General features: G+C 27.4%; 1 protein-coding gene across 2 annotated transcripts in view; it reads right to left on the minus strand.

The window, feature by feature from the left end:
* The window catches only part of LOC121129279 (neurotrimin), a 242,623-nt gene that overhangs the window by 186,877 nt on the left and 42,526 nt on the right, over window positions 1-13,220 (minus strand). For both annotated transcript variants that reach the window (XM_040724984.2, XM_071893309.1), the window contains one exon: window positions 11,955-12,027. The gene's annotated coding sequence lies outside the window, so the exon portion shown is untranslated. The remainder of the gene's footprint in view (window positions 1-11,954; window positions 12,028-13,220) is intronic.

Below are 13,220 nucleotides of genomic sequence, written 5' to 3' on the forward strand. Positions count from 1 at the left end.
TATAAATCTTAGTTTGACCAAAGTATAATGATACTATTGTATATTTCTTTGATCGCTCTCTCATAACTGCTTGTAGTTCATCTAATACAAAGTAATGACAGCGCCCCCACCCCCCTCCAACTAAAAAAATATTCCTCCAACTGTCAGAGTTGTTATGTACAACTTTTTGGTTCATTTTCTTACAACCCCATTTATTCAATTTTTATAATGAGCTTTGCTTTACTACAAACCATATAGTTTAAATTACAACGTTTATTTATGTATCAATTACGTAATTTCACGGAATTTATATGTATATTAATATCAATGAACCATGAATAATAATAATAAAACAAACTAACAGTATTTTGATATAATGTTGAATGGTATACCATAAGTAAATTATTTAAAAAAATTTAGTTTGTTTCAGGAATGGCGTTTTTTTTTATATCGTTTTTGATCATGATGCCAATTTTTTAAAGTCTTGGGCTCGACCAAGTCAATTTGTGTGGATACAACTTTTTTTTCTGTATATCCCCATAGTCCTAATATGGTCTTAAATACAGCATATAATACATAGTTATTCATATTTTTTTACTTGATATAGTCAGACATTTATTACATTTTACAGTTAAAATTAAATAGGAACTTTTGATCCTTTATCCACACAAAATAATAAAAACGATAGATATTTTAAGTCAATTTTCAATGTTGAAACATTTATTTCTTTTATTGTTAACTAAATAATGTTTGATTAGAAGATTTGAAATACAACTATGAGTTTAGGATAAATTCGCTACTTTTTTATATTAATTTTATTACAATCATTTATTACATTTAAAAGCCTACATAACTTTATTTTTTTTCTTTAACAATACGAAAAATAGACAATTTGTATAAAAAATATTATATAAAGTGTACATTTTCATATATTGTTCTTTTTTTACGAGGAGGGGGGAGAGGGGCGTTGGAAAGATATTGCTTATCATCCTCGCCATTTTATTCAGGAAAGCATTTTAAGAGTAAATTTTCTTACTATATAACTCATTATATATAGATAAAAATAATGGTCCTATATTTTTAATCATCAACTCTTTGAAACTACGTAGAATACGCATTCTTTAATAAAAGTAAAAAAAGGTTAAAAATAATTTGAAAGCTTTTTCTAAAGGTTTATCTTTTAAAAGTACAATTCATATTATATGTAAATATACCAGGAAGGGAAGGTAACCTATATAAATATATATATTTTTTTTTTTGAAAATGATCTTGCTCGTCTTATAATAATTTTTTTATAAAAAGTAAGGGCACATATATATATCTATAGGGTTAAAATCCAAAGCATATTCTAGTGTACACATTTTTTTATTTGCCCAAAATCAATACAATTTATAAACTAGCAGGTATATACCTTCAATTTCTTTTAAAAATTTTAAGTTAAAAGCTACATCGAAATATTGTTGATTATAATTAGTAAGAATTAAAAAATATATAAATTGTTGGAAATTGTTTTTCTTTAACATATACCTTTTTGACTTGACTCCAAATAATATTTAATTCGCGTTGAGTCAGTATATTTTATTTACATTAATTAAAGTAATCTAATTAAGTACATCATACTATTAAATATTAGATTAAGTAAAAAATTTCTAAAAGTTTTTGGGCAAAATGGCTTTAGTGAGCTATATTTCACGAATTATTATACATTGCATCAAAAAAGCTTAAAGTGTACTTAAATGTTAAGTGATCAATTAAAAAAAGTTCATTGACAGTTTTGTGTTTGGTGAAGCCAGTTGTGTGTTACAGCGTTCCAAAATGGGAGAAAAGAGAGAAAATTTGATACATTCTTCATTATAACTACAATCAAGTTGAAAAGGAAGAGGAGGTGGGCAAAAAAAAATTGTACTGTTTATGTACACAATAAAGTAACGAATGCAACAGCAAAGGGGTGGTTCCAATAATTCAGTTCTTGTAATATCAAAAATGTTTATGAAATAATTGAAATGGTTGAGTTGGACCGGCATCGAAGCACTTATTCAATCGTCAAGGAACTGAAGATTAGCCAGATAACTGTTTGGTAAAAATTAAATCGGATAGTTCTAATTATTTTAGTTTTATTGTCAAAATGAAACAAAAAAATTATCAGAACTTTCTATTTCAACTATTATATTCTATTAGGTTCACGTATTTCTTTTATGTACATATTCAACGTTTGTTTCTAACACACACTAAATTTACATTTGATACTATTTGCATAATTAATAAGTATTGTAACTTTATCTCTACAAAATTACTCCCTATCATAAATATGATTTTTTTTTGTATATAACAAAGAAGGTTAATTTTTATTGCAAAAGAAAACAAATTCAGATAAATATTATGGAAACACTATATTTATTTATTAAGACTTGGCAAATGGCATGTCATTGTTAATAATTGTTAACTAATTGAAGTATTACAATATAAATGCACATAAGTATATAATCGACATTAAGGAAATTAACAGTCTTTTAAAGTCTTCAAAAAATTAATTATTTTAAGTGGGTCTGTTTCTCTGTAGAGGACAGATTTTTGAGTGTGCTATTCATATTTGAGAACTGTATGACTAATTAATAATAAAAAAAACAATATAGCAAAGAAAGTGTGTAACAAAACCTTAGCCTTTGATTTAATCCTTGGTTCGTGAACATCCTTTTTATTATGAGCTTCGTGAACTGGGTAGAAATGAAACACCAACAATAAAATGTATTTAAAACATTGAGAAAAACAAAGTCTTATTTTAAAATAATCTTAACAACATGAGTTTTGGGTTTCAAGAAGAAGTAATTTGGTATACTAAAGTCATTAAAATTACATTTTAGATACAAATGTTAAATCACTTAATATCATTTTATTTTTTGGTTGGGTGCACATTACTTTTTGTATGTACTTCCCTTTTCTTTTTTAATATAACACGCTGATCTATGGCCACACATTTCTGAGCATCCAAGCTTTGTTGTTGTTGTTGGTAACCTGAAAAGGGTTTTATTTTTTTCAAAAATTGTTATAATTATTGTTAAATTCTTCAAGAGAGAATATCAAAGTTTAACCTGGAGTGTTTGTGCTTATAAATGAAGGAGAATAACAATGAGGATATAATTAAGAATCGTAAAGGGTGTAATTTCTTCCTATGTTTTTCTTGATAGGAAGTGTGGCTGGTGTATATTTCCTTCCTTGTACAGCTGTTGCAATTAGCTAATTTAATGAAACGCCAAGGGAGCAAAGCTACTCTCCTCCAATATATGTATGCAATTGTCAACGTGACTATGTCGATTTTCATTTTTTTCACATCCCCAAATGCTTACAATTTACAACCGTACCAATGTGGCCAATTATATCGATAGCATATCTTCTTCCTTTTAGTACTATTTATCAAAATTTTGTATAAGATGAGGTAGATGAGGTAATTGTAATAATAAAAAAGCAGATATTTGGTTCATATAAATCTAGTGAACCCACATTTAGATAGTTTGCGTACATTTAAAAATGACTTTACAGACAGACAAATTTCGATTTATTAATATATACATAAATTAATAAACCTAGTTGTACGTCACTGATCTGTATTATTCCCTAGTAAAATAAATTTTACTAGGGAATAATTATTTCTTATTAAGTTGTATAATAATGTAGAAGAACCCTTCTTTAACAAATATTGCAATCAAGAGCTACCCTAGTAGTATATAATAGTTTAGCTCTAATTTCATATTTTAGTATCGCCTATAAGGAATCTACTTTACCATGAAGGCGATATATTCTTCGATTATGTCAATTGTGAGAATATTATATATTTCCTTGATAACATTGTTATTTACTTTGCTTTTTTTCTGCGTGAGTTTCTTATAATCAATATGAAAAGAGCAATTCAGAGTAAATTAAATAAGCGTTGATTATATATAAGCTTAAATAAACAAGGTAGTCCATAGAAGAATGTCCATATTTTTATAAGAATCAGCAAAACTTTCTGATTTTATCAGACATGAAAAAAAAGGAAGATTATAACACTGTGTGTAAAATGTTACTTTTGTTAGGATTCAATATAACAAATACATAGGATATTCTTATAATTTTTTAATTGAAAAGGTTGAATGTTTTTATATTTATACGGAAAGTAAGCAATAAGATTTTGCTTTTATTATGCATACAAGCTGAAAATGAAAATCAATATTATTTTTTATTGTGGCTCAGCTATAAAAGTGAAAGCCGTTTCCTTTTTGAAATAAAACATATGATAATTTCTAAAAAAAAAAAGATACGGCAAGTTAATATAAAAAACGAATAAACCTGACATTTTAAAAATACAAAAACTATATTAATAACTGTAATTAATGTATCATGTTTTAAAAATGAATAAGCAATTGGGATAAACATTTTCGGAATATTAGCCTATGGAAGGAGTTGGAAATCACATTGACAATGATCAATGTATATTTTAAGAAATGATTTATTTTTAATTCAAAAAAAGTTTTTGTTATAAACTTCAAATAATGTACCATTATACATGAATGCAAAAATTTGTATAGATTAAAAAGTCCGGTTATTTAATTCATTCACCGTTCCTTTATATATAGAAAGCAATTACGTAAATAAATATACATAAATAAACAGCATAGTTTATAGTTATTGGTTCATATAAGAACTTTTGAAAAGGCCAAATGAAAAATAAAAACCAAAAAAAGCAATGTATTCTAGAGGGGGAAGTTAAATATCATTGATTTAAAATTAAAGTAAAGAAAAAGAAGCTCATCAAAAATAAAAAACATCCTTAATAAAACACATCTATTAAAGTTACTTTATGAAAATAATTGATAAAAATACTTTTAGGGTGGGGTTTTTCCACAGGCCTTACTCTTCACATGGCTTGAGAAGACAAAGACCAATAAGTTCACTTCAGGTGAGTATGGTGCCCACATGTAATGTTAAAAATTCCTGGAGAGAGGACTGACCCTCTTTGGTGGGATGTATCGGTGTTCCATCTTTTTGGAGAACTACATTATTGTTGGGGAAGATAACCTTGACCCATGAGATCAACATGGACCTCAGCTGGATGATGTAGTGGACTGCCGTAAGCCTGTACCCGGTCCGGAACCAAATCAAGGGCATCTTGAGGCAATTTGATTCAACAAGTCCCATACTCATTGCTGTGAGGCCGTGTGGCAATGATGTTTACACCCTCAGGAACATCCCCAAATGCGACATATCGATCATTTCGACAATTAAACTCTGGTATATAGTCCAAATCTTCTCATTAGAAAAGATTTGGCTGACTTAAAATTCTTGAGCGATTTTCAACAACTGAGAAGATGTTTGGACTTGATGGCTTCTGTGAGAAAGAACTTTTTCTTCATCAACAGAGACTTCCCATACTCCTTTTGGATGGTTTTTCTTGACTTTGTCCTTTGAAACATTTAGATCCTTGGCATGTGATCTTATAGACTTTATTGGTGCAGCCATGGCACCAATATTTAATGCCATGGCTGCACCAATAAAGTCTATAAGATCACATGCCAAGGATCTAAATGTAGTAGTCATCCCATCCAGGCTTCATATACTGCGATTATTCAGCTTCGGGACATTTTTTGACGTTGTACACGGGCATGGAGTCCACAATTGACGAAGTTGTTTTTTTGTGACTCCAGCACGAAGCAAAGCGCCAACTTTTATGTTATTCACTTGCTCCAAAGTTGTGAAATAAAAAAACAAAAGATAAACAGCTTAGACTCTTAGTTATTGTCTCCCGGCAGAAATTTTAAATTCAGTCTTCGTAACCTCGAGATATTAGGATTTCAAGGGATCGAAAAATAGCTTTAATTCACCCGGTAGTACAATATTTTTAGTACATATCTAATGACAAAATGATTCAATTTTATATCTACCCGATAAAGCATTAAAAAACAACGTACAAAAAAGGTACTTTAGAAATATTTATAATAAAACTATAACATAAATTATTCTTAAATAGGACTTTGAATGCATTTGAGTACATAAAAAAACTTAAATGCATGTCGGATATTTAATAAATTCTATACTTTCAAAAAGAAAGAGGATGCAAAACTTTTCTATAATAAAAAATCCTTTTATTCAGCAATTTTGAATAACTTCTGATTTATCATTCAGGAGGGAAGAATAATGTTTCTAGCCATAAAATGTCATTAAAAATAGCCTATTGTAATATTTACTTTAATAATGGTTGGAAAAAGTAAACTATAATCATATTTTATCAATTTATTCAATATTTAAATTTGCATGCAAGTCCAAAAATTATGATAATGCCGTAGACATATTTAAATTATAAAGTAATACTCCTATTTATATTTCTTAAATTACTAATATTTTTCTTTTTCGACAAAGAATCAAAAGCTGAAAATGACAATTTATTTGAAATATGTTGTTTACAATTAATTTTTATCCCAATGTTGAATTTAAAATGAAAATGATATTTTATAAAAAAAAATGCATGCCTATATCATAATCTTAAACGAATCTTTTGTTCACATTTTTTTAGTTGTGTATCTTTTTAATATGTTGTTTTTATCATATTTTTGTTACACCATCTATATAAGTTAAAAATTTATAATATACTGCCCTTATACAGTTTTTTTAGAAATGGCCTTAACTCTATTATTTTTTGACTTATTAACAGTATCTAGTATTGATAATCAAAGTTGAATCAATGTTTCTCATGCCCTCATGTTCTTTATACTTACATCCCAAGAATGAAAGTGAAAAAGGGGAACGGAAGATGTGTTATACTATAAAGAACATGTTATATATAATGCTATCATCTACATTTCAAAAATTTCATATTAATCTTTTCCATTCCTATTTTAGATTTAGCTATATATATACACCTATTTTAATGTTGGATGGATAAACATTCCGTGAAAGTACTTGCCAATGGATTTGAAAGAGAGTAACAAAGGATTAATTGTATTTTTTGAATCCTTACTATTTGGAACGTTTTCCTCGTTCAAAATCTATGGATTTCATTTGTTACCTTTCTCAGCACTATTGTAACAAGATATGGACACTTAGAAGAGTACACACCACCTCCTCCTAAAATATTTTCCTTATAAAGATCATTTGAGTTAATATCTCAATTTGTTTTAAAACTAAGGTAAATTATGAACTTTAAAAGTTTTGTGTGACAGTGACCTTTGACTTCTCAAAATGTAATAACAATTATGTATCTAAATTTGTTTTAAAGTTATGGTCAATTTTACATTTTTGAGATTTGGTCTGACCCACTGAGTTTTTGTTCGTATCTATACTTTATTTTCTAACACAACTTATTTTAGTTATAAATATTAATGTAACCCTTCATGATCACAACACATGGTTAAAGAGATAGTAATATAGTGATCATAACATTTGTTGTTTTATTTTCTTGTTCTTTGTTACGCATGTCCTTGTAATAAATATTCTGTGTAATATTTTATTATTATAATGATAGAACTAAAGTACTTGCAAAGAAGCATTTCTATTTTGACATAGTTATTTACGCCTCTGCATTAGAAAAATTGTATCATTCTTTTAATAAACTGTTTATATCTAACATATTTGTTTATTATTAATGCAATGAATGATGATAGATACCTCTGAGAGAAGAAAATTGATTGTCAAAGTACAACTATTTTTATAAAAAAGTTTACCTCCAGCAACTAACACTTTTACATGCATGTATTTAATAAAAATGTAAATTATTCTCTATGATTGTTATATTTGTGGGTTTAAAAAAACTCAAGATTATACTGTATTTTCTATAATAAATCACGTAAAAAATATTGTTTCATTTAGCTATTCCATAATTAGAGTATTTCCGAGAAAAATATGAAACATCTTTTGTTATAAAAGAAAAAATATACTCACACAAGAGCTGAAAAGACATTTTTTTGTTCAAAATTGACTTTTTTAGAATTATTGTTACTATTTTATATATTTTTATTTTTTTATTCACTTTATAGAGTGATTCTCTAATATACTTTTCAAGCCATTCCTTAGTTTGAACTGAGTTTCTCCCCAATAAGAAGCAGAGTAAAATTAAGATACGATATTGTTTTTGATATATTGTTCTTGTAAATAACAAAAGTAGCTTTACACTTAGCACAATCACTCATACACTAAAGAACAAATTGTCATAAAATTTAACAGCTGTTATATGAGTATTGGTACTAACTGAAAATGAGGCGAATTAAAAATAGAACCATCTATGTGTAAATTTCGTTACTTGTCAGTCCATGTGTTATTAGGTTTTCGAAAGAAAAAAAAATAATAATATATTTTTCGTAAAATATGTTATCGTTAATTAACTGTAATATTTGAAATTTTTGATAGTTCATTTCTTTTGAAATATTAAATAAATATTTATTAAATAATTTTAGTTACAATACCTCTCAACAAAAGAGATATTTCTATCCAGCAAAATAATTTTTTCACAGGTAGCGATATTGTTTATTACTGGAAAATGTAGGCAAACTCATCTTTTTGAAAAAAGATTACAAATTCATGAAAAATAGTATTATATAACCCCTCTTTATTTTTTATATTATTGATAGGACGATCCCAAAAAAAATATCTACGGCAATTCTGAGGAGATTCTACTAATATTTCCCGAGAATTGGAAGCATCGGAATCGCAAATTAAACATTATTTTCCCGATGTAGATTAAAAAAAAAAAAATCTCCGATTAACCATTCCAATTAATCGTCTCATCACTATTTTATATCCATCTTTTGTTTTTTTAGAGCAGTTATGTATATCTAAGAATACTGTATTTGTCAAGAACATAATTTATTAAAGAGTAAAATATCAAAAAAAATTGTAAGATTACATTAATTATATTAAAAAAGACATTTTACTATTATACCGTACCGAACTATGTACCATTTGTGGTGTGCTAAAATGGACAGTACGCTAAAACCACGGGTCTGTACGAACTGTGGCTTCAACGTACCGTACTAGCCGGTACGTCACTATAGGTTACTATAGATGGACTTACACTGATTAAGTATAAGTGTACTATATAGTTATAAATACTCCAACTAACCTATATAGTCTATATAAATATAGAGTATACTTTTTTCTCTAAAAATCATCTGGGCCCAAACCTACGCAGAATGAGTTCAAGAGAATAATTTCTCCCTAATATTTCTTGTGGAATAGTTCTTTTTTTTTTTTTTTTAAATTCTTTATTTTTCAGAAATTATATACAGAGTTGGGCAGCAATACGTGGACTGTTAATTAATCTTTATTTTCTCATTACTATAAGAAGGTTTATTGATTATTTTTGATATTCTTTTTTCACCGTCCTTTTGACATAAGCAAACTAAACTAATTATTTTGTCATTTCATCATCATTAGCGAGCAAAAAGGGAGTGCAACTCAGATTTCCTAGAATTACCCTTGAGAAATTGCACAACCGCTGGAACGACTGCTTGCTTGCGGAAACATTAGAAGAGGTCCAAGTATCCAACCGAAACAATGATCCTTGACGTTGTGGCCTCTGTTGAAAGAAAATCCCTTTGTTCATTTTCAATGCTGACCCAGGAGGGCTACTATAAGGTGCTTATGTACACCATCTTGCCATGGCTGAATACTAACTATCCACAGGGTAACGACGTGCAGACTCAGGATGGTGCCCCTTCTCGAACGTCCGCCAAGTGACAAAAGTTCGGCAAAGATAGCATGGTTTGAATTGGTCCAAAGAGATATGGCCCACTTCCTCACCAGATTTGATCCCAGTGTACTTGGGGAATTTTGGAGAGGGAAACCAAGAGGACATTGAACCAAAATGGTGTCTCACTGAAGTCCTCTAGAGTGGCTGCATGGGAAAACTTGTCAGAGTAGTTTTTCATCAACTCCTGCATGGCATTCAGGGGACGTGTAAAGGTTGTGATTGATAATGAAGGTGGCCATATTTAGTGAAAAAAGCTATGCAAAAATTTTGTCTACATGTTTTGTTAAAATTATTTTTTTGCCTATAAATAAAAAATTATTGATGTATTTCTAAATCCATTTTTTGAGTCCACGTTTTGCTGCCCTATCCTTTATATGTCAAAAATAATGAATGAAACCATATATGAAATATAATTTGAAAAAGTAAATCAATGGTCATGCAAGACTTGAGACGAAGTGATCTTTCATGGAACTTTACGATTAAAGTAAAGAGAAGGATTAATTAATTATTCATAGAAATATGCTGTAAAAATTGGACTTCATGATCTAGTATTATAGAAAGTAGAGTTTAAGGACATCCACAAAAATAATTTGTGAACCCCCTCTTGTATAAGAGTGGCATACTTTGTTCGTGTCATATGTATAAAAGTAATGTTTAAAAGAAAAAGAGAGAACTTATATTCATATAATGTGAAATTTTAATTTTGTGAGTCACCATGAGTTCTATGTATTTTTCTTTTTCATTATTGAAAACATAAGCTAAGTATTTTGAAAGTTATTGTATTCATAAGCAAAAAAAAATTATTGTTTGTTAAAATATTATAAAAACATTTTGAATGAATTTAGTATTTTTTCATTTTGTTTTGTTGTTTTCAATACTCGGGTGAGAAAAAAAGGCATTAAAAGATGAAAAATCACATAAACAAAGCAAGAAATGCAGATTCTTAATAATATAAAAAATAACGTGCAAATTGGCATATTTTGAAATATTTCTTGGGTTTGTGTCATTTAACAAAATGACCATATATGTATATACTTTTTAAATTCGTTGTATTTGAGGGAGTACAACTCTTTATAAATTTATGAATCCTAATTTTGGAGAAATTTTAAAAATAAGATTGTCACATAAGAAAAAAGCTGGCCTCAAGGATTGTTAGTAATTATGTTTTTATTAAAAATTATACTATTACTATTTGTTGTGTTATCAATTGATGACATAATATGGTCATTTGAATAGTTAAATTGAAACAAAATCTTTGTGGATATATTTTATAATAAGATTACACTGCTAAATAAAACATTTTAGCTATCTAAAATTTAAAATATAAGAAATTGTAGATAATAACATTTTTTATGAGAAATCTTTTAGGCAATTATTTTTTCCTTTTTGTAGAAAAAATATAATAAACATAAAAAATTACCACTTCACAATGTAATATACATTTCAATTATGTTTGTTTGGTTTTACTTTCTTAAAAAAAAAATATTTTTTTTATATTTTACAAAAATCATATCATTATGTTGTGGCTAAGTCAAATATGTTATATCAGAAGGAGCTAATATTCTTATGTAACTAAAAAATTCTATATAGTACTTGAAGTAGAAAATCCATTAAAAATAAAATATGGAATATTCATAAAGAATGAATCGGGAGTTGGTGTCAGTGAATTATCAGAGTTTATGGGAATCAATCATCTTCTATCTTGACTAATAATATAGTAGCAAAATGATAACATCCCATTAGGTCTTAAAAACTTTCAAAATTTAGACATGTACCATTTGAGATCTAATTTTTTTTATATTCACACTTCCTTCCTAGTTTCTTATAATTTATTTTTAAAGCTTATAATAAGCCATTATAAACATGTTATAGTATTTATAATAATATTGGGAAAATTACTTCTACAACTTTGCCAAAAAAAAAAAAATGAAATTTATGATCATTTAGAAATGTTATAAGGTGAAAATAATTGCCAATAACTTTGTTTGCAAAGGAAATAAAAATTTAAAAAATGATGTTATAATAGGAAAAATGGCTTTATGTGAATTAATATACACACTATCGCATAAAAAAATGTTAAGCAAAAAAATGGGGTTGCAGCAGCTATATCTGGCATACAAAACAAGTTCACATTAATTATAATTTCTATAAATTATTTGTGTTATTTTATTTTGATTGTACGACGTACGTACATTCATACATATATATTTATATATATATTAATCTTATACTAATAGTTTTGTTAAAAATTAATACTTACCATTTCCCTAATAAATATTCAATTGATTACTTAGATGAAAAAAGTAATTGTACTCAGAGGTAATTGAAAAAACCTATAAAATAATAAAAGGATTAATTAAATAATTAATTAAATATTAGTAATGGTCATGTGTACAAAATTTACAAATTACTAAAGTTAGTTCCCAGCATTGCCTGGAGTAATAAAACGTCTACTAAAAGACAATTTTTTCATTAATAATATAGGAAATAACTCCTTAAGAAATATTCTCAATACTACTCTCTATTTTTCATGAGCATACGTAACTACATAATAATCAGTTAATATGCCATGTTTTCTCATCAAGAATAAAAATAAAAGAATGAAAATAACAAAAAAACAACAACAAAAAAACAAGAGTGATTCATTTCTACATACTTTGTCTGATTAATGTAAATATTGTATGTGTCCTAATTTAGGATCAATGACCATAGACTGAATAAATATAAAAAATAATTTGGGATAACGTCAGTAAAAAATTGCTATCACTGTTATAACTATACATTTTTACCTTTTTTCTATCTCTAAACCTTCCTTCGGACCTAACCTGAGACATAATAAACATATGTACATATATTTATAAGTTGAAATGTGGCAATACATACTCATGAGTGGTATGAAAAATGGAAATGCCACGTCTGTACTGATCTCCCAGACAATAATAATTCTCATGTCGTCAGTTGTCGATGTGTCGTCTACTCGTGTCTTGTATTAATGTTTAATATTCAAATTATGAAAAAATTAAATTTTAATTGTAATAATATGCGTCACAAATATCTTACTGATACATGTTCTTTATGAAATGGAACAAGTAAATATCCCGTTAAGCTTCAAAACCTATTTGTTACTTACTACAATTTTTTTAAAATAAAATCAAATATATGGAAAGATTAGATAATAACTCACGGCCTGTTCATAAAAACTAATTATACTGCAATCCTTGTATTAGATAGCTTAACTTACCAAATGGCTTGTAAAATTGTATTTTTTTTTGCTTTTATTACAATTGTATACATTTTATTAAGTTTAAAATAGCTTTAAAGAAATATTATTCAATTAGATAGTACATAAATGGAGATAAATGAAATGGCTATATGCTAGATTTAGTGATGAACTGTGTCTTATGATTTGAGTTTTGAATCGTTAATACATTAATTTTAGGAAAAGTAATATAAAATTATTTAGATTCGAGTATATAGAATGTAGCATTAAGAAAGCGGTCCCTGAAGATGCTTTATTTTTGTACTC

Source organism: Lepeophtheirus salmonis, chromosome 14 (assembly GCF_016086655.4).
Source record: "Lepeophtheirus salmonis chromosome 14, UVic_Lsal_1.4, whole genome shotgun sequence".
In the NCBI taxonomy this organism is placed as follows: domain Eukaryota; kingdom Metazoa; phylum Arthropoda; class Copepoda; order Siphonostomatoida; family Caligidae; genus Lepeophtheirus; species Lepeophtheirus salmonis.